General features: G+C 37.1%; 1 long non-coding RNA gene across 2 annotated transcripts in view; it reads right to left on the reverse strand.

The window, feature by feature from the left end:
• The window catches only part of LOC111093657, a 110,548-nt gene that overhangs the window by 44,808 nt on the left and 41,967 nt on the right, over positions 1 to 23,773 (reverse strand). For both annotated transcript variants that reach the window (XR_005382862.1, XR_005382863.1), the window contains one exon: positions 11,111 to 11,215. This is a non-coding gene — a long non-coding RNA (uncharacterized LOC111093657). The remainder of the gene's footprint in view (positions 1 to 11,110; positions 11,216 to 23,773) is intronic.

Genomic DNA, 23,773 nt, shown 5'->3' on the forward strand with positions numbered 1-23,773 from the left:
TCCTGAGAATGCAAATACTCAGTGGGTTTCCAAGGAGCAAGCTATGCAGTCCAAGGTTCCTAGGCAGGTTCAACTTCTAACAAGGAACTGGAAGGTGGAGCAAAAAGTTTTTGTGCCCCATGCCTCATCCCTTTGGCCCAGCTACCATTTTAGCCATAGCTGAGATGACCAATCCTGGTGCCAGCCTCCAGCATCCCGCCTCCTGTGCTCACTACATCTTTGTCTTTCCACTTGCTGCCTTGGGGCTTTCTCTGAAGCCACAGGAGCTTACTCAGCCTTCCCAGGTTCGCTCAGAAGTACAGAGTTACTGTCTCCAGGGATAGTCCTCAGCTAGGTTGTGACAGAGGCAGCCCCAGCTTCCTATTGTAATGAGCTGCCATCCTGAAATGAATTCCTTAGGTTCTTCAGAGGCCCCAGAGAGTTTGACCCCAGCTGCTCATAGCAGTAACAAGCTCAATGGTACATCCTCTAAAGCTCGTGCTTTCTAACACAATGCTTGTCCACTTCCTTATGCCTCATTCCTGCCTCCTAGGATCACTTCTGGGCAGTAACGGCACAAAAGTGCTTAACTGGATCAGATTTGGGGGAAACCAAAACAAGACAGGGGCACCTGGGTGGCTCAGTGGTTGAGCATCTGCCTTTGGCTCAGGTCCCAGGGTCCTGGGATTGAGTCCCCCATCAGGCTCCTCGCAGGGAGCCTGCTTCTCCCTCTGCCTTTATCTCTGCCACTCTCTGTATCTCTCATGAATAAATAAATAAAATCTTTTAAAAAGAAAATAACCTAAGAAGGCCAACTGGACAACCAAGAGAGAACATATGCCTTGAACTCGAGGCTAATGCAACCAGCAATGGGGAAATGGTTGAAATGTGGTAAGTGGTGCCATTTGCATTCCAAACTACTACCACCTCTCTTGAACTCTTAACAGTTGCTGTCTAAATTATTTCTTTGTGTTTACTTTTCCCCTCCAATGATGTATTTTTCTTACAGCAGCCTGAGTGACCCTTTAAAATGTAACATGAATTGGGGATCCCTGGGTGGCTCAGCAGTTTAGCGCCTGCCTTTGGCCCAGGGTGCGATCCTGGAGCCCAGGGATCGAGTCCCACATCGGGCTCCCGGCATGGAGCTTGCCTCTCCCTCTGCCTGTGTCTCTGCCCCTCTCTCTCTCTGTCTATCATAAATAAATAAAATCTTGAAAAATAAAATAAAATGTAACGTGAATTTATCATTCCCTCCAAAGCCTTCCAATCCCATTTGGAATAAAATCCCAATCTTTATTTACCATGGCCTGCAGGCATGTATGATCTGGGTCACAGTTGTTTCCAAGTTCACCTTCTGTTTTGCTCTCAAATTTTGCAAGCTTGGAGAGATTTTCCCCGTTGTCTTTTGCAAGTTAACAATTCTTCTACCCCTGTCATATTCATCCCTCTCTATCCTTCCACTCTACCTAGATTTATCACTACCTGACTTTATATTATATGCAGCTAATTCTTGCTATTTATGGCAGGTATGCCCTATAAAGTCACCATGAATGTTGAATTAGGGAATACTGAACCACTGCTCCTAAAGGAAATACAGAGTCATGTTGCTCCAAGCCTCCACCTAATCAGCATATAACCATGTTTTATGTGTGTTTCTGTTTAAAGACACCTTACTTAATATATATTGTTGGCTCATTAACATTGAACTCTCAGCCAATGGCCATATAACTTACATCTGAACAAAGCTTATTGGATACGCATGTTTTCTCTATACAATATATCATAGCTCTCTTTAGCTTAGGAAAGCTAGACAGTACTTCAGCACTACCATTGGGGGCCATTAGAAACAACAAAATCAACCATAGAATTGTCACTCTATGCAAAAATGCAAAGAACACAGCACGAGATAGACCACAAAAAGACATTTGTTTACAGTATGAGAAGAAACCAAGAAGAGCGTGACCTTGTTTGACTTCAGCTGGGCATGTGTACATATGGTGACTCAAAATTTTGCCACTCTGCACATGTCTGTGAACAACAGCAAAGGGGCCATAAATATTGATTTGGGGAGTTACAAATATATTTTAGCAAGCGGGTAAATTCACAAATGTAGAACTTCAAATAATGAGGATGGACTGTATTTGTTCATGTCATATTATTTCATCGATCTCTTCTATTTAATATGTAAGTTCTAAAACAGAGAAGACTTTTTGGGGTTTTTTTTTTTCTTCACTTTGTCTTCAGCATCTAAACCAGCATTGTCCACCAGCATCTAAATGTAATGTGAGCCCAAACGTGAACTACATATGTAATTATATATTTCAGTAGCTGTATTAAAAAAAGAAACATATAGGGGTACCTGGGTCAGCTCAGTATTAAGCATCTGCCCTTGGCTCAGGTCATGATCTTGGGGTCCTAGGATTGAGCCCCCCGTTGGACTCCCTGCCCAGCAGGGAGTCTGCTTCTCCCTCTCTCCCTCTCTGTCTGCCCCTTCACTCCACCTGTGCTCTGTCTCTCTCTCTCAAATAAGTAAATAAAATCTAAAAAAAAGAAACATATACAATTAATTTTATAATGTATTAATTTATTAATAATATACCTAAAATATTACTGTTAACATCTAATCAATATAAGAATATTAATGTGATGTTTCACATTATTTTGCTTATTTGTTCCCAATCTTTGGAATCCAACATATATTTAATATTATATATATTTTTATTTTATTTTATATATATTTATTTTACATTATTTTATATTCATAATATTTATATTTTAAATATTTATATTTTATATATTTTATTTATATTAATATTTTATATTATACTTAGAGCATACGTCAAGTTTAACTAGCCATATTTCAAGAGCTCGATAGCTACATGTTGCCAGTAGCTACTATATTAGACAGCTCAGGTCTAGAACAATGACTGGCACATAGTAAGTTCCCAATAAATAAGGTTGAATTAATTCATTAATTCATTGCTTTCTATATCCCAAACACTGTACCAATAAGTTTACATACTTTAATCACTTAATTCATACAACCGCCCTTTTGTTAAGATGTTTGACTATGATAGAGATCGCATGGTTCCAAAAGCATTTCAGTTTTGGCTAAATATAGCATACGTTTTACCTTTTTAAGACCCAGGTAATGTCAATTAATATAGTTATTACATGCCTGAGTGATTAAGCACATTGTTCCCCAAGAGCCTGTCTATCAGCTATCCTTATAACTTGCCAGAGACTCCCTGGGAAGGCTGATGGCACTGCCGGTGAGGCTTTGGAGCATGAAGCATCACTCATCTTGCTATTGTTACTGACAATCTGAGAAGTTTGGCACTATTACGGAGAGCAGCATCAAAAAGGCATTGTTATCCTGTGAAACCACATGGCTCCCCTCATTTTCCTATTATGTGAAAGAAATTTTGCTATTTTTTCTTATATGTGAGGCAAACATTATTGCATTTTTACACCAACTTACACTGCAAAAAATACTGCATGACATCTATTGAATAGCAATGTAATAATCCATTCATAATATTTACCTTCTTATGACCCCGTAAAGAACTTAGGGTGGCTTAATCAATTAGTAAGAACAACTCATGACTGATTCATGCAAACAATTTATTTTTTCTGCCTAAATTCTGCTCATATAAAAATCTGCAAGATTAATCAGAGGTAATTTGCTAATGAACCAAAAATGGAGACAAGAGAAGGATAATCAGTCAGAGCAGTTGTAGAATAATAAAGCTTATTTTGATTCTGTGAAAGCTGAAGAGCCCTCAGTGTCACAGTGCAAATTGCAAATTATGTTTTCGGTATTCTTAAAGCCAGACTCTGATTACAGCCAATGTCGCCTATGTTATCCCCTCGGCTTGCAGTGCTTTGCCCACACACTTACAGAGAAGTAATCTGGACATGTCAACACATGATGAGGGCATCAGAAGCCAGACTTCTGCAATGCAGGCCACTATAGATCAGTAAATGTGCTCCCTACATCACATATGCCTACAGTGACAGGGCTTTTAAAGAAGAGATAATGAGCATTTTTTTTCTAATCCACCTATTGTCTCTGACCTTTTTTTATTCTTTAGACTCTGAACGTGGAATTCTCAAGAAATAAACCACACAGGTGCATCATATATCATCCCAGAGTAACTATAGCTGAACCACATATTTCATGAGGCTTTAAAATACTCTAGCATGATGAGAGAAAATGCCCCCATCTTCCCCAAAAGGGTTGTAACATTGAGGAAAATTCATAAGAAACAAATGGCTGGGGTGGCTTCTCTCTCAATGCAGATGTGAGGTGCACATCTAGAAGTGGTGGTGCTGAGGAAAAGAATTTATCCAATGTCAATTGCATTTTGATTCTTTTGATTCTGAGAAGTTCTCAGTATCAAACTAAAGAATAAGCCCTATGGAAGTTGTCTTAAAATTTTGGATTTGTATTGGGTAGCAAAATAGATGGTATAATATGACCTGCAGTTCAACTGACACTTTTGTCAGAAGACAGAAAGTAGAACAGAGTCCCAATAAGAGGAAGAAGTTTGTTCCTCCAAAGGTCAGATAGTGAAGATGAAAAGGAAGGAGGGACTAGCAGAGTCAAGAAGGGAAATGAAAATAAGTAGCTCTGGAGGATCAGTCTTTAAATCTGCAGCAACTTTGGCTGCAGAGTGACTAGCTATAATTGGCTATTTGACAGACTGCCCAATCTATATTCCCTAATACAAAATGATGTTGGTGATAGTCCTCACTTGGTCGTTTGTATTCTGATATTTCTCACCTCAAAAGGCCTTCTATAATATTTTTCCTTGGCTCTATCTGTCAGTTATTATGGTCACTGAGATGGTTAATTTTATGTCAACCGATTGGGCAAAGGTATGCCCAATAGCTGATAAAACGTTATTTCTGGCTGTGTTTATGAGGCTGTCATCAGAACATATCAACATTTGAATCCATACAGAGTCAAGATTGCCCTCACCAATGTCTGTGGGCAGCATTTAATCCATTGAGGTCCTAAATAGAATAAAAAGCCAGGGTATTCATCCACTTCTGCCCCTGGACTCCTGTGCTCCTGGTTCTCTTGCTTCCAGTATAAGAACAGGGCTTACTTCTATCACCAGTCCCCTTTATCCCCCATCCCCAACCCCAGTTCTCAGGCCTTTGGACTTGGACTGAATCACACCACTGGCTTTCCTACTTGTCCAGCTTGCAGACAGAAGAATATGGAAGTTGGTCTCTGTAACCACATGAGTCAATTCTTATAATAAATCTCTTATACCTATTTATCTATATATATCCTAGTGGTTCTGCTGCTCTGGAGAACTCTGACTAATACAGTCATCATGCACATAGTTAAGATTTGAGAAGTTATACTGTGAATATAAAACATAGAACCTTCACAGAAGGAATTCCATTCATTTATTCACTCACTCCTTTACTGAACACATATTTATTTAAATGCTTACTATGTGCCAGGCACTATTCTAGGGTAAGCCATACAGTAATTTATGAATCTAACAAAGCTCTTGACATCTTGGAACTGCAAGGGCAATCGGTCAAGGAGATGAGGTCAGAAGGTTGGCAGAAGCAGATCTCATAGGCTCTTGTAAAAAGTTAGAGGGTTACCTTAAATGCAGTGGAACGTCATTGGAGGGCATCAAACCACGAGTAAGCTGATATGATTCAAAATTATTAAACTTTCCAGAGGAAGACAACGCAAAAGGAAGACAAAATCAATAGTCAGCTCTGTTTCAGGTTGACCTAGGCTTTGGAAGGAGAGGAAATTAAAATGGGGAGCAGGCAGGTGTATGGAATAAGAGTAGAAAGGATTCAAGGATTATCTGAAACAGGTCAAGTGAAAGAACAGTACTAGAGAACAGACATGTGTATGCAAGAACTTGTAGCCCTCGGGAAAGATGATGGATTAGCAACACGATAGGGCCTGCTGAGCCCTGTCAAGCCTACAGACCGTTACTCTTGCTACTTTATGTGGGGAAAAATGACACCTCCAGAAGAGACTTAGAAAAATATCTTTAGTAATTATGATTGATAGCTTGGGTTCCGACTGGAATGTCTAAGTGAAAAGTATTGATTTTCTTGTTCCCCCTCTGCAGCAGTCATGGTGATGTTTTCTTGAATCTACTTTCAAGAGAGCCTGCTGCGAGTTTCTCCCCTGCTTCCATGCCTTCGGGGTCCGCTGCAGAGATCTCCTCTACCCAGGTCACTGTCAATGCCATGCACACTGGGAGCACTTGGGCTTGGAAGTTTCTACCCCGTGTGCAAGTCCTCTCACAGCAACCTCCACTGGGCTGGCAGAGACACGCTTGGACTGGCACCTGCTTCTGAACCTCTTTCTGCCCAGTCCTCTCCTGTCACAGCATTTGGACTTGTCTTGCCATCCAAAACAATCACTCCTGCCCTCTCTCCTCTTACCTCTGACAAATCTTTGTATTCCTACCTCTATCTTGGCATCTGCTTCCCAAAGGAGTTGAACTGGCACAGAAACTGATGAGGTTCTTCTAAAAGCAGGAAATAAAAAAGTGGAAAAGAAAGAAAATCATGTTTCCCTGAGCAGAAATGTGGCCTCGTGGTGAAAAGCCCACATGCCCTGTCTTCAACACCAGTATTCCATCCTCCTTGTCATAATTACACACACTAACAGGACAGAAGCACAAAACCAGAGGTACAATGACATCCAATAGCTTTTAGATAACAGAAGTTTGATGCATTTAGGGCCATGTGAGAAGGCAGGAGCTCTTATGGAAGGAAGAAGGAATCCATAGTGAGAAAACGACACAACATGAAGACAATGGTGAAAAGGAACTAAATTAAAATGAGAAACTAATTTTTTTAAATCGCCAAATACAACAGGAAATTTAAAATCTGCACCGGTGGCAATCAGAAAATAATGACACGTGTGGCTAATTGAATGAATGAGGCTAAAAACCAACTTAATAGAGAAAATAAGATGATAAGAGGGAAAACTAGAGATATGAAGAGCCAATCTACAAAGTCTGGGCGTCACTGAAGAACAAATTTGAACAAATGGAAATGTTAACAATAATAAATAGAAATTTTGCTGAATCAAACAAAATTGTGAGAAGGTACTATGAAAAGTATCACTGTAGTTCATGAAAAAGTAATTTTAAAATAGATATATTGTGGCATTTATAATTACAAGGATAAAGAAAAAAAGTTAACCATCTAACCAAGGTGGAAAAATGTGTACCTACCAAGACACAAAAATCAGGCTGACCTCAGCCTACTTATTTGAAACATTGAGTATGATGAAGAAATACTCATACTCTTTCTGTCATTCTGCATTGTCTTTCTCAGTTGCTTTCTTCCGTCTCTAGCTTGCTGGTCATATTCAAGTGAGTGTAACGCTCCAATTTCCCATTCTCAGACCACTAACCAAAACCTTTTGGAGCCCCCTAATCTGCAGCACTCCCTGGGGTTCTTACCATAATTGCCCCACTAGGAGACCCCTCCACATCCCCAGGGCATCATATGACCTGCAGCCCCCTGAGCAGTTCTGTTTTCACCAAAGGTCACTCTCAGCCCACTACTTCTGTCACCCAAATATACCAGAAGTAAAACATCAACAGAAAAATCATCTCCCATTTCCTACACAAGAAAAATAAGAGTAATATATTTAGTAGACTCAAATTTAAAAGAATGACCAAAGTAGAAAATGAGGTAACTTAAAAAAAATACATGTAGTAGCTAGCCAACTGTCACATAAAATATAATTACTCTTACTAGTTATTAAATAAACAAATAAACCTATATCAAGTGGAAATCATGTTTCTTTCTGTAATTTTTAATGATGGAAAGGAATATGTTATGTATTCTCAAAACTCTTCTTGGAAATGGATTTTGCACCAAATTTTTAAAATAATTTTATTTAATTCATCAACATTTCACTTAATAATTCTACTTCTAGCAATCACATCCAATGAAATAATGTGAAATACTAGCCAATATTTAGGCATAAAGATGTTCTTATTATTTGTAATAAAAAAATTTAGCAATCTCAACGTCCAAAATAAAGAAAACTTTAAGTAAATAATCACTTATAGTTACAATGGAGTAGTGTATAGCCTTTAAAATAATATTCATGAGAAATTTATATAACAAGGAGATGCTTTAGTATATGTGCTGCCGAAGCGAGCACACAGGAGATGCTTTAATATTATAATCGGATGTTAAAAGAGACAGCAGGACATAAAGCAGGACATAAAGCTACTTAGCTACCTATCATAGGTAGGTCTGTATATGAATATATATGTGCATTTTACCAAGATCATTGGTCTTAACTATAGAAAAAATCCACCAGAATATTATCTAAGTGTAGGGATACAATAGTCTTTCTTGTTTCCGAACTTTTATGCTTTTCTGTACTTTCAAACTATTTTAAAAGAAGAATGTGCTCATTCCATAATCAAAAATCTTAAATTTCCATTGCTTTCTTTCATAAGGTTCTTACACATTTCTAAAAGGATAATACTGAGAAAGTGCTTATCAACTGGGAGTTCCCAACTGCTACCCGTGAGTTAGATTTGAACCACAGATCTGTTTTTGTTTGGTCCATTATGTATTTTTGCACATTATTTTGTTGCCAGCATTGAAATGTAGGGAAATTTTATGTAAAAATCCAGACATCTGGCCTACTAGGAAAGTCAGAATATCTCATAATTCTGAACCCGCATTCCCATAAAGCAGCAAGAGTTGGAGGTAAGCAGCAGCTGGTTTTTTTAGGTGAGGCATGAGCTTGCCTCACCCAGCCTGCTTCTCCCATTCACATCACTTGCCCTGATCCTGATAAGCATTTGCCCTTGCTCGGAGTACTTTAGAAATGTAAAACTTTATTAATACCACATTACTCTACATAGTGAATGCCACCGCCTCACCAGAGACCACTGGGCTCCGCTGTCTGGCAGCCTGGAGCGGAACACATTAGTGCCCGCAAGGGCTCTGTGGTGGAACAGGTGCGCTTTCCCCATCTCAACACCTCCAAGCTGCTCTGCCGTCTGTCTCTCCTCTACTTAATCTGCGTTGGTTACACACCATCAGCAAGGCCCATTCTAATCTGTGCCTAAATCACTACCATCATGTCAGACTTCTGTCTTCTCTCTATGTTCTTCATTCTCTATTTCTTAAGCTTCTGATTTCTCCTGAAGTGGTTTTCAATTTTAACATCAACAGACTTTTATATACTTATATTTTTATATTTATATGTATTTATGTAAACAGGCTTTTCTAGACATCCCAGCCCATTAAAGTATTTTTTCTTTCATACAAGACTGTCCAATTACAGTTTATTTATTCCCTTATTCCATAAATAGTAATGTGATAGTGTTAGGAAACAGTCAGGATCAGACATATAAGCCCCACTGTCCCTACCTCTGGTGCAGTTGTATGTTAGAGAGAGAAAGGCAGATGGCTAAGAAGTGAACAAATAAGATCACTTCAGAGAGTGATACATGCTATAAAAACAAAATAAATTGTGATATGCTAACAACTAACGGGCTATTTTATATTGACTAGATAAGGAAGGTCTCTGAGATAGTTACTTTTGAACTGAAGACAAGAGTAAGTCAGAGGTATCTGGGTGGTGCAGTTGGATAAGTGACCGACTCTTGGTTTCTGCTCAGGTTGAGATCTCATGGTTGTGGGACTGAGCCCCACATCAGAGAGCATGAGCAATGAGGAGTCTGCTTGAGATTCTCTCTCCCTCTCCCTCTCCCCCTCTAGCTTGTGTGCATGTTCTTGTACACTCTCTCTGAAATAAATAAATCTTAAAAAAAAAAAAATAGGAAGAAGAAGAAGCAGTAAGTCAGAAGAACTGGGAGGAGGGTATTGCAGGATATGAGAAGATCCATTCTGCCAGCAATAAATTGGGAAGACACCTGGCAAGGCAGAGTAACACAAAGGCAAGTTGGCAAGGCCAGTACAGTTGAAGAAGGTGGAGCCTTGCAGGCACTGCTAGAGAATCTAGATTTTCTTCTAAACATAATGGTAAGCTGCTGGAGGGTTTGCAGGGAGGCCACCGAGGAAGGATGCTATGGCAATGGTTCCAGTGGGAGACAATGGTGGCTTGGACCAAAGTACTAGTAATGGGATTCATAAAGATTTTCTCAAATAGTGTCACTTTCCTGGGTCCTCTGTTGCTGTTTAGTAACTACAGGAGAGATTTATTTCCTTAGTTACAGAAAGTACAGAATTAGTCTGGAAGTCAGGAAGTTATAGAAGACTGGATTTTGAATAGCTCATGTTTCACTCTACTTGAGGAGAATAAATTACTGCATTTCTTTGACTCGAATATGTCATTTATTGAAGATGCACCATTATGTTGTGTACCACTAACAAAAAATGTTCCCAAGTAAACTAGGTTTCTTACCATATAGAAATTTTGTTTTGCAATTTTTTGAAAGGGTCCTTTCAGCAATATTTAGACATAAATGTTTTCAAGGTGTTTTTACTTTTCTGTATATGCAATAAATTTTCATTGAAATACTAAAGCGTATTGTATTATTTTTGAAAAGATGTTAAACAGCAATTAAAAGCATTATGTGTGATCCCAATAATGTATATAACTCAAATGAAGCGGCCATGAGAATATATAAAGCTATTTCCAGATTCTTATATGTAAGGTAATGACAATGTTGTCCTAACTGCTCCCAGGCTAACAATCAACCATAATTGGAAGACGCCATCACATTAAGACACACCCTGATTTTAGAGACACTAAAATGTGCATCTTATAGCTAATGATGTAAAACAGAATAGGAAATTTGCTTAGTAAGCAAAAGTATAAATAGGGCTAGAGTTGAACCTCTTGATTTATTGCTGGTCAACTCTGTAATTTATCTTTCCATTAATCAAAAAACTTGCCTCTACCACAAATTTCACATATGCACACACACACACAGAAACGTATATGTATGCCCATAAACACATAAATTCGTATCATAACTTAAAGGGTTCTAAAAATGTGGTTTTGATTAAGAAATCAGTTTTCCTTCTACTTCACTTAATTCGATATCTAGTTGAGCCCCTAACTCAATATTTCACTCTGCCATTTCTCTTTGTATATGTCCTTCTGAAAGTTGTGCAGCCTTACCAGCTAAGTTCTCCAGTCTGTTACCAAATTCAGCAGAGAGGACAGATGGCTCCAGTGCAGAATCTTGATGTGTCCCATCTTTTGGATCACTCTCAAGTCTTCATCCTTGTGGGGAGAGGAGAGATTCTTGGTGTTATTGGTATAACAAAGTATCTTTACTGGGCCAGAACTGACACCACTTTGCTCAGATCTCCACTAACTTCTCTTGGAAAACAAACCTCCTTAATTTATTTTTTATTTATGTATTTGTTTGTTTTTGATGGGGGAGATAGAGAAAGAGAGAGAATCCCAAGCAGGCCTAGCATGGAGCCCAACATGGGACTCCATCTCACAACCCTGAGATCATGACCTGAGCTGAAACCAAGAGTCAGACATTTAACCAATTCAGCCTACTCAGACTCCCCAACTTCTTTAATTTCTAAAGAATTCAAAATTTGTGTGGGATTCAGGAGGCCTATGCAATAAAAATTCAACCCCCTCCACTACTAAAGAATAGATATAGAACAGTATGCTTGGTCTATGAACTCAGGGTGAAAGAGACCAGTGCAAGAGAAATGCAGGAATTACTAAAAAAGAAATCACTGGAAGTACAATGAAAGCTTAATTTATATTCCTTCCTTTAGCCCCAAACTTTTTACTTAGCATGTCTTCAAACTATAACATTTTTCTCTCTCTCTCTTCTTCTAAACTATAGATTCCATAAAGCAAATGTCACTTCCATCTTATCCATTATTGATCTTCCAACACACAGGAAAATGTTTAAAAATTAGTATGTGCTCAAAAGGTATTTCTTGAGTAAATGAATAAATGAATGAAGACATTATCCTTTTGGGGGATCTGAGAGACACAAAAGAGAGAATAGCACCTTTGTCTTATATCTTGGCAGGTGGAGTCCTATTAGTTCACAATATAGTAGAAGCTGGAAGATATTAGCTAATTCTGTTCAAATCCAGACTGCTCTCGTCATTCCTGGAATCTCAGTTAATCTGACACCAGACTTCCAGAAGGACATGTACAAATAGACAATAGTTAGCAGTTAATGCTAAGACATTGGAAGAATTCTCAAGCAGCTAAATGTAGTTAGTGAAATGTGTGTATCATTAGAGGTATTTCAGTTGAAGCTAATTAATCTCTTGTTAATGGTAACAGGGAAAGCATTCAAGTATCCAATGAGATTGAGATGGAAATTGGATTAAATAATTTCAGATTTCCCTTCCAATCTTATGAATTTATGCTTCTGTAAAACTAGATATACAGATAACATCTCTGAGTATACCTGGGCTATGTTATTAAAAAGTACAAATGGAACCCTGGTGCGTTTTTGTTTTGATGTTCATCACATTTGTTTTTAAACCATTAGCATTTAGTATAAATAATACCATTTTTTTAGTACTTTTCTACTCCTACAGTTATAAAAGTTTGATTATTAGCCTCTAGTAATACAATTTTAATGGAGTTCTCTTGCACTGTGCTGTTTTATTGCTAAACATGTTATGAGGTACTTAACAAAGCACAAAGTACTCCAGGTTTATTTTAGAGAGGACACACTGAGGTCAGGAAGTAATCCATTTAATAAATGAAGCTACCCTGTAGTTTAATGACTTACAAGCACGGCTTCGCAAGTACTAAGTGGGGCTGGAATTAGAATCTGTGTCTGCAGATCTACTATACATCATAAGAATTCTTTGCCTGGAAAACAATAGAGCTTGGTTACTGACTTCCTAATTTCAAGGGCTCACCAAAAGATAAAGTCTCAGGAAAGAATGATAAGAAATTTTAATTTACCAATTTTAAGAGGGCATATTTGGAGGATCTTGAAAGTAAACCTGTCACTTGGCAAAAAAATAAAATCAAGATGTTCTGAGAAATGATGAGATTTCCTCTAACACAAACCAGAATAACAGAATAAAAATTATGAATGTCCTAATTATCTTGAAATGGAGTAAATTGTGCATTGTAGGAATATAATGAATCTAGGATACATTCTTAGTCTACATTCACATTTTAACTCATGGATGAAGTACAGCTTACGTAACCATGTGGTGCTTGCTGGAAGGTAAACTATAGAAATAAGTATTATGTTACTAGGAAGTTTTAACATGTAAGACTAGCTATGTTGGGAGAAAATTGTGTCCTCTATGCTTCATGATTCTTCTGACTGATCTAAGAATTAAATTGGCATGAGACAGATTAACAAGAGAAAACCGAATTTAATTATGGACATGTGAAGAATCCACATAATCAGAAGAGATTCCAAAGACAGGTATCTATGCTTTCCTAAACCAAGAAGAAGAGGGTTGAGGCCTAGGACTTCAAAAGCAACTCACAGGAAGATGAAAAAGAGTAAATGTTTGGTAAACAAATGTTTACTAGACCATTCAGAAACAATAGGACATAGAGGACTTTGATCGAACAGGCCTTGTAGATTCCTCCTTGTCTACCATACCTAGTTCATATTATACAATAATTATCTATGGTGATAGCTCCCTTCCTGAAGCAAGTTCTCTATCTAAATTCTTTTAGTCAGTCAGTAAGAAGACAAAAAGGAAAACCTCCTGAACCTTCTGTTTCTTAAAAATAATCCACCTAAAATAATTCATATGCCAAAGAGACACATTTTGGGGTAGCACATTTTGCTCCATTACATTATAAATACAAATCAGGTGCCTAGGTGGCTCACTTAGTTAAGCGTCTGCCTTTGGCTCAACTCATGATCCCAGGGTTCTGGGATGGAGCCCCAAGTCTGGCTCCCTGCTTGGTGGGAAGCCTGCTTCTCCCTCTGCCTCCTCCTGCTTGTGCTCTTGCTCTCTCTCTTTCAAATAAATAAATAAAATCTTTTTTAAAAAAAGAAAACGCAAATCATCAGTGAGTTTTCTCTACATGTTTCAGTACAGGGACTCAAATCTGCTTCACTACAATGCACTTGCAATTGAACATATAAACAATCGTGTGGTGCAAAAAGTGCACAGTGCCTTATGGATGGGGGATAGAAATAAAACATGTAAAAAGCCATCCACAAAGTTTACACTTACAACACCGTTGATTCATGAATCATATCCTAGGGATCTTTTCGTTTCAAACAAAAGTACCACTGGTTATTTACTGATTCTGATATTTTTAAGTGCTTTCAGGAGAGAATCATTTCCCTACTAGAGACACCCCTCTCAATACTGCTTTTAATAGCCACCATGAAATAATTGTGATGTCACTCCTACCCAAATCAGCTAAGCCACTGTAATCAATTATTTGATTAGTACATTTGAAACAAAATTAAATCTTAGTAATTCAAGGTGATTTATCCCACAGAAACCATGCTGAACATAAGTGAAGCACTCTTATTATCCGACAGCAGTGCAGGCTGCAGTAGTCATCACAGCTTTCTAGTAATAAATACATAGCCAGGCCCAGGTGACTGGGACACAAAAGGTTATTTTGTTGTCGTCATTTCCTAAGTGAGTTCCTTAGCTACTTGTGATTCTCATAGGGCCACACAGTAAATCTGGAACGATAACTGATAAGACTGCTGAGTCATATTTGTGTTTATTTCAAAAGCAATTATAGTGATTTATAATTAGGAAGAAAATATGTAATAAAGAGACTCAGTGCTCTATCCCCCACAACCATAAATTTTAATTGCTTTTTATTATTTTGATTCAAAATGCAATGAAAGAATCTATGTATTTTCTCAAAGTTCAGTACACACATCAAACTCTAAAGTAACATGTTAAAATAGTCTCTGAGGCAGATCTCTGTTCTGAAAACACAATTCAATAATGTGATTAGGTCAAGTTAATTAGCTAACCACAAGCTTAGAGGCAAGACCTTTAATTTTCAATAATAGACATTCTTTTTGTGTGAATACTAAGCTACTAGATCTGTTTACATTTTTGTTTGGAATAAAAATGATTTTTTTAAATCAAAATTTATTTTTGTGTGAGCCATTTATACTTGATGCAGCAGAGAAATATGTTTCGTTTGTTTAGAGAACATTATTGAATGATGGCTATTTCTCAGAAATTGTTCTACTTAACAGTTTTAAGGATAAAAATATAGGCATCCTTAAGGTACTCAAAAGTCTAAATTTAAGAGAAATGAGAAATTCTAGAATCAAGACATCTATGTTGTCCTATAGGAGCACAAAACTATAAATGAAACAGAAGAGAATGTGTTGAAGATAGGCTGAAAATGGAATTAATCACACTCAAGTCTCCATTCGAAGCCCTCTACTTGAGGTGCTTCTCTGTGTATCCTATTCCAGAGATTCTCAGTGTTATCGGTGTCATAGTCAACTCAGGTTGCCATAACAAAATACCATAAACTGTGTGGTTTAAACAACAGAAATATATTTCTCACAGTTCCCAAGGCTGGTGAAGTCCAAGGGCAAGGTGCTAGCAATGTTGGTTTCATTCTGAGGGTTCTTTTCTTGGCTTATAGGCAGCTGCCTTCTTGCTGTGTGCTCAAGTGGAAAGAGGAAGTTCTGTTATCTTTTCCTCCTCTTATAAAGACACTAATCCCATTATGGGGCCTCTAGGCTCATGACCTTATCTAAACTAATTACTTCCCCAAGATTCTACCTCCTAATACTATCATATTGGGGATTAGGGTTTCATCATATGAATTTGGTTGAGATACATTCAGTCCAAAATATTTGGTCTAACACATGGACATTAGAAGTTAGAAAGAGGGTAGCAAAAATACTTCATTAAAATTAAAAGCTGAAAATATTTTCTCAGTTTAGTCTGGGAAATAAAGAGGATATCTGGAAGGTGAAGCAAAAAAAAAAATTGCACTATCAGTAAACTTACAACAGTATGTGGACATTTTTGGAACATTTACCTACATACTTCAGAGGAATAAACCTGATTTTGAGAAAAGGTGTTTTTAGTCATTCAATTGTAAAAATACTTACTGTTCTGAGTCCTATGGAAAATATAGTCAAGTACATAACATGGTTTTTCAGTGCAGAGACCTTATTATCTCCTTTGCTTCTAATCATAGCACATAACACAATGTAAAATATGTATTGCTCCATTCCAAATTCTTGACTCAACACTTCTGGTTCAAGATGCCTGGCTTTATCTTTCTTACTTCAAAAAATCCCATTGAAATAACATAAAAACAAAATCCTCAGCAATCCTGTCAAGCCAGGAAATGTCATCAGCACACCAAAACAGAAAAGTGTTTCGGATGAGAGTAAACTGATGGAAAAGTGCAACAGAGCTGAATCATGGAGTAATACTAAGTTCAGAGGGAATGGGGCCTAGAAAAAGTGAGCTATGCCTTGTTGGCTATACCAGTCTCCTGTGTAAGAAACTAACTCTGAGCATCCGCCTTCCACGGATGAAGCCCTTCAAAAACGGGATCCAGAGCATACAGAAGCAGGACAGAGCTCTAGGTGACCTATTACAGCCATAAAGGACACAAAACTCTGCATACAGAAGATACAGAAGTGGAGGCCCTGAGTGGCTCAGTCAGTTAAGCATCTGATTCTTGGTTTCTGCTCAAATCTTTATCTGAGTGTGGTGAGATTGGAGCCCTGCATTGGGCTCTGCACTGAGCTTGAGATTCTCTCTCTCCCTCTCTCTCTGCCCCTTCCCCAGCTCACTTATATACTCACACTTTCTCTCTCTCTCTCTCAAATAAATAAATAACATTTTTTTAAAAAGATATACAATAAACATTCCCTAAAAGAATCCCAACCTAGCCACATTTTTGCTACTTGCACACCCATATACACAGGAGTGAGTTTGCATCATCTGAATCTATATTCACTGCCAAGACAACATAAACTTTCATTTGAACGCTGAAATATTCTCCTGCTGTCAACAGCAATCTAAAATAACAACTATAGATACAATAGACAATGAATTTTAAGCAACCATTTGAGGAAAATCAACAACACAAAGAAAAGCCAATAAAATCTATAAACAAAAGAAACAAATGCCCCAAGCAACCAAGGAGCATTTGAAAATAAGCACAACTAGTAACTTCTAAAAGATTCAAAAAGATAACTCATCCATTAAGAATGAGGCTACGAGGAGAAAGAAATTACTAAAACAATCAATAAGCAGGATGAATAGAAGATGAAACGCAGCTGAAAAATCAATTCTACGCATGGCCTCAGAATGCCATGCAAATAAGGAAAGAAATAAAAGCTAAATGATCAAAAGTATGAAAGAAGAGTAGGGGAAAAGGCATGGAGTGTAGATCTACGAATTCCAGCATCCACCAACCAAGTGCTTCTGTGCAGAAGCACAGAAAGTACAGAGAGAAGAGGAAATAGGGAGAAATTTTAAAAACATGTTAAAATACCCTATTCTTCAAAAAATACTCGTTTATAGTTTGAGTGGCCCCAACAAATCTGGTTAAAAAGTCAGGCTGATCGCAAAATGTGGATAAAAAAAAGTAAAGGGTAGGCCAATTAGGTAGATAAAATCAGAGGGTTTGCCTTCTCAGAAAGCAGGACATAACAAGCCAGACTGAATAGACACTCTAGGTCTAGGTCAGGGAAAGGTCTAGGTCAGGGAAAGACAGTGCTATGCAACCTAGCAGAAAGCCCAGAAACGGGGAGATGCCTTTAGGAAAAGTTAGTATACATCTAAAGTAGTAACAGTCAAAGGAGCCAAAATGGACTTATCAGTTCTGGGAGTACTGATTAGCAATATGGGAATAGGATCCCTGTCTTACTTCTTTCAAAGATGAAATCATTCCCATGAAAATTAAAGACTCATGTGAAAATCAAAACTTAAAACTTGTAAAAATAATTTGGAAAATATGTGTTAGTGAGGATATTTAAGAAATGGAAGATCCATTCACTCATAATTTGAGTGGAACTGGCTTTACCACTTTGGAGAACAATCTGGCTATATCTATTTATAGTCATTAATAACTATGGAAGTTGAAAGTGTGCAGAGTCTAAAACCCAGAAATAGGTATTTACTTTAGAAAAAAACAATACATATTCTCAAAAGATATCATAGGATGATTGAAGCAGCAAAAAATAAAAAAATAAAAATGAAATGAAATGAAACTTGAAAATAAAACATCAATTAATAGGAAAATAGGGCAGCCCCGGTGGCGCAGCGGTTTAGCATCGCCTGCAGCCCAGGGCGTGATCCTGATGACGCTGGATCGAGTCCCATGTTGGGCTCTCTGCGTGGAGCCTGCTTCTCCCTCTGCCTGTGTCTTTGCCTCTCTCTCTCTCTCTCTCTCTCTGTGTCTCTATGAATAAATAAATAATCTTTAAAAAAATAATAATAATAGGAAAATAAATAGGGGATCCCTGGGTGGCTCAGCGGTTTAGCGCTGCCTTCAGCCCAGGGAGTGATCCTGGAGTCCCAGGATCAGGTCCCACATCGGGCTCCCTGCATGGAGCCTCCTTTGCCCTCTGCCTGTGTCTCTGCCCCCTCTCTCTCTGTGTCTCTTGTGAATAAATAAATAAAATCTTTTAAAAAAAAAATAGGAAAATAAATAAACTGTGGTGTATTCATAAATTTTGGTATAATCAATGAAATGCTATATAATAAGTATAAAAATAAATCAGAGCTACTTGTATCAAGATTAACAAATCTCAAACAAAAGCAAGCTACAAAGTTGTATGTATGGCATGCTTTGAGTGTAAAAAGACACAAAACATATTTACCTGTATGAGTGTGTATATTCAAAATATTTGAAATTGCATGGAAATAATGCATGTCATAATATGGAAATGGCAGTAGTAAAGAAGGTAAAGGGTGAGGCACACAGAAGGCTTCAATTCTGCAACTTTTTTGTTCATATGGGTAGAAAATATAATAAAATAACATTTGATAAAACTGGTGTTCAGTCATCCAAGTTTATTTTTAATATTTGTCCATATTTTCATATGTTTAACATGATTCATAAGTCAAATATTTTACGATTAATTCAACAAATAATAAATGTATTTTTAAAACAAATGGTGAAAAAAATAAAAATAAATAAATTAAATAAATAAATAATAAATAAAAATAAATAAAAAACAAATGGTGAGGGACACCTGAGTGGCTCAGTGGTTGAGTGTCTGTCTCTGGCCCAGGGCATGATCCCTGGGTCCAGGATCAAGTCCCACATCAGGCTCCTCGTGGGGAGCCTACTTCTCGCTCTGCCTATTTCTCTGCCTCTCTCTCTCTCTCTCTCTGTCTCTTATGAATAAATAAATAAAATCTTTTAAAAATAAATAAATAAATAAATAAATAAATAAATAAATAAATACAAATGGTGAACAGATGAATCAATGAAACTTGTAAATAAATCTAAATAATGGTAGGTGTGATATATTATAAAACTATTAATAATCTGAACAGTTTGAGTGGTTTTTTCCAAAGTCACACAGCTAATAAATGGCAGAGCCAAGATTTAAACTGAACCTTTTATTGAGCACCTCACTCCTCTGCTTATAATACCAGAATAGAATATAAGAGCTGATTTAGAATATTGAGTTGGCTAGGATTTCCTAAATAAAACATAATATCCTCAAGTCATAAAAGCAAATGGTACCACCAACACAATTAAAAAACAAATAAGCACTGGGAGAAAATATTTGCAGCGTGTATCTTTTACATTGATCCTTTAAAAAGGATTAATATTCAGAATACAAAGGGTTTCAACTCTGAAAGAAAAAGATGGCATAATAAGAACAATGAAGCTTATGAAGGAGTAATTCATGGAAAAAAACATAGAGAAGGCCTAAAACAATATGAGAAAATGCTCCAAAATAAAACACCATTAGATTAAAAGGATTTAAACTGCTCATCACAAGCACTGCTGGCCAGAGTGTGGAGAAATACTCCCCTATATCAATTGTGGGACCCGAAAACTGGGTATCAATTTAGCAGTCTTTCAAACTAAAACTGTACGTATCTTGCGTAGTTCAAGAACAGTTTTCCCACATAAATGCAAAGCTATATATACATTACTGTTTGAAATAAAGAAAAATTGAAGTAAGTCTCCAAAATACCCATTGAAAAAATAAAAATAAGAAAAATAAAAATAAGAAAAAAATAAAAAATAAGAAACAAAATACCCATCGATAGGGAAATGGTGAGACAAATTAGATAGTGCAAATACATTATATATGTATTAAATTACCTATAAAACTACATATTATATATAAAAATAATAAGCCATGTACATGTGTACTGAAATGGAAAGGTTGTCAAGAAAAATCAAGTAGTGAAAACAGCACATCAAAGAACAATTTATTTAGGTTAATTCTATTAACTTAAAAAAAACAAAATTCAATTATAAAAGTGATATAATTGTATATAGTATAGTCATGACATAGTGACATATATACATCTGCTACTTTTTTAATATACATCTTATAATATTTTACACACACATGTAAAACTATGAAAGTTCTTTAGAGAAACATACTAAACTACAGCCACCAAAGGTGCCTGATTGAGAGGAGTGAAAGGGCAAATAGTAAAAGGATCTTGAACATTTTACTCTCTGTGCTTCTATTTTTTTTTAAATACAAATGTATGATTTTGCTGGGGCACCTGGGTGGCTCTGTCGTTGAGTGCCTGCTTTCGCTCAGGGCGTGATCCCAGGGTCCAGGGTCCTGAGATGGAGTCTCACATGGGGCTCCCTGCAGGGACCCTACTTCTCCCTCTGCCTATGTCTCTGCCTCTCTCTGCGTGTCTCATGAATAAATAAATAAAATCTTTAAAATAAACTAGATTAATAAATGTATGACTTTGAAATACTTTCTAAATAAAAATTATGAAATGTTCAAAATATAAATGTCATGTGTTGTTTATATGTAATAAACAAATGCCTGGATTATGGACTGAACTGTGTCCTCCTAAATTTATGTTTCAAAGTCCCAACCCTCAGTACCTCAGGAAATGTAACCTTATTTGGTGATAAGGTCTATAAGGAGTGATCAAGTTAAAATGAGTTCATTAGGGTGGGGTTCTAATCCAATGGGACTGGTGGTTTTATCACTAGACAAAGAGACAGGAAGGAGGAGCATGCACAGAGGAAAGACCATCTAAGGTCACAGTAAGAAGGCAGCCACCAACAAGCCCAGGAGAGAAGCCTTAGAAGAAACCAGCTCTGCTGACACCTTGACCTTGGACCTCTAGCCTCCAGAGCTGTGATAAAATTAATTTCTATTGTTTAAATCATCCAGTCTGTGGTATTTTGTTATGGCAGCCCTAGCAAAGTATCAAGCTAATATACGCACTTAGGATTTCATTCGGCTTTGCCTGTGCAGACATGAGTTTAGCAGATTAGCGGAAGAACAGTATGTGGAAGAATTATAATGAAGCAGTGAGGTTCAGTTTGATTTGGCCCTGGGACCTCACTTTTTACTTTTCTTTCCTTGGATATAGTTACCTGGGCAAATAAATGTCTTCCATGGCAATATCCATAAGCACTAAACTTTCCTTGCAGTATGCCAAGTGCAGTACATAAATTATCTCACATATTCATCATGATAACCTCTTGTAGTTGTATTCCCAGTTTATAGACACGAACATGAAGTGTAGAGAGATTAGGTGAAATTGGAATTCAAATCCAGCAGTCTGGCTCCAGGGTGTGCTTTTTTAACTATCGTCCTCTGTGGTTACCAGATTCCAAATCACATTTTTTTCCCCATCTCTTCTGTATTATGTCTGCTGTTTTGGGAGCAGGGAGATATATTCCAGATTAAATCAGTGTGTTATCAAATCACTTAAACCCTGTCATTTAATAGGTTCTAACAAAATTCAGAATGAACTGGCCATGCACGATTGTTACTAATTTGCTCACTGTACTTGTAATAAATATTCCTTTGAATAGGACTACATGTTATTGAGTTAAGACACCCTGTCAATTGTTATTTTGGTATTCTTTTCTTTTATTGACTACTCCACAGCCATACTTCATTCAGAGTGACAGTAAGTACTACCTTACTTGCCTCTTTTGTTACAGAGCATCAATATTGATCCTTTTCCTAACTCAACACTCTTAATGTGATGGAATACTTCTAGTCTTGACTAAAGTATAAATGGTGATAAGATAGCAAATCCTAAAAAGTCACAGATTTTGGAAAAGCTAAAAAATGTATTAGATTTAAAAGATATTATTTTGAGGATTATTTCTTTCCCTCCATTGGACTATGAGCAGTCTCTTTCTCTCCATTGTTACCTTGTTCTACTTCAATTGAAGAAAGAAGAGTTGTGTTCTGAACCATTTGCTCCTGAGCCATCTTTCTGCCAACCAGCTTCTCATGCATTTCATATGCTCTGTTTACCTCTTTTAGGTCTTTGGGGCCATAGATCATTCACTGATTGGCCTACTTTGAATTCTGAGGTATCATTTGGATTTTCTGGCTGGACATCAGTAAAGAGGTAATATGAGATGTGCCTCTTTTTTTAGTTACTGACACACCTCTTTGTTCTCCACATCACCATCAGAATTTTATGGTATATCAGAATTTACTAATTTGAATATAGAAAAGGAAAAAATTTTTAACAATACATGTGAATTTATTTTTTCTTTAGTAGACCAAAGATAGGCATCAAAGAAAGTTGGCCTTCTGCATTTGGTCATTAGAATACCTAGTCACGCTCCACTATCCTCAAGTTCACAACATTAGAAAGAATGTCAGATAACATGCAAGTCTCCCATCCATGGTCATGAAATTCAGTCCCTATCCCAAGGTTGGTTTTGTTTTAAAATATGCTCCTATCATCAGATGATTCATGGGGGAAAAATAGGTGTCCCCCAACAATACATTTCCCAACACTGTGATTATTTAGTCCGGACTAACCTCTGGGCTGAGAAGAGGAGGTTCTCAGACAGGCCAGAGGGCTTTGGTGCACTTGAGTGTAATGTGAGGAATCAGGGTTCTCCCTGGACTTGTAGGAGCATCAGTTTAATGAGACACAGCTCTTTCAAAGACAAGCATTCATTCCTATAGAGAGTGAAGTCTAGGTCAGTATTTAGAAAGAAAAGCAGTTTCCTAAATACAACATGATCTGCACAGGCTGCTCACACAATAAAAGTCAGGCCATGATTTATACTACTTAAAAGAATGATACCAGTCCTGTCCACCCCTCTTCTCAGCTTTTGGGTTGTTTAGAAAATAGCACAACTGCAAAACCATTAAGCCACTGGTGCCTAGGAAAAGCAGCACTGATATTTCCCACTGTTCTATACCTTAGGCCTGTTCACGTTTTCATACTATTCTTTGTAATGGAATGAAGACTTAATATTTATTAGTCTCCTGAGAGCACCCAGGTTGACAAGAGGAGGGTGGGCCTTTCTTCTAAATAGAGAGATAAAGATAACTTTATCCTGTCTTTCTGGTATATAAAGATATGTGCTTTGGTTTGTTTTAAATGACTGATTTTATTTCTATTTGGATATATTGATAGAATTGTTTAATGAATTTTTAATCTTGAATTATTTCATTTTTTACCAATTCCTCAGTTATATGAATAATATAGAATTAAGACAAATTTTCAAAAGCTCACTTATATACACAAATACCTCTCTTTGGAGTACAAGTGAAATTATGAGTTTTGCTCAAGTAATTTCTTTCCTTACGTTACTGTTGAGCATGTTGATATCATCAAAGAAAATAGAATGATGAACTAGTAAGTGAATCGCATCACTTTTTACAGAAAGAGATGTTTGTGGTTTCCTATT

Source organism: Canis lupus, chromosome 32, assembly GCF_011100685.1.
Source record: "Canis lupus familiaris isolate Mischka breed German Shepherd chromosome 32, alternate assembly UU_Cfam_GSD_1.0, whole genome shotgun sequence".
Lineage (NCBI taxonomy): Eukaryota > Metazoa > Chordata > Mammalia > Carnivora > Canidae > Canis > Canis lupus.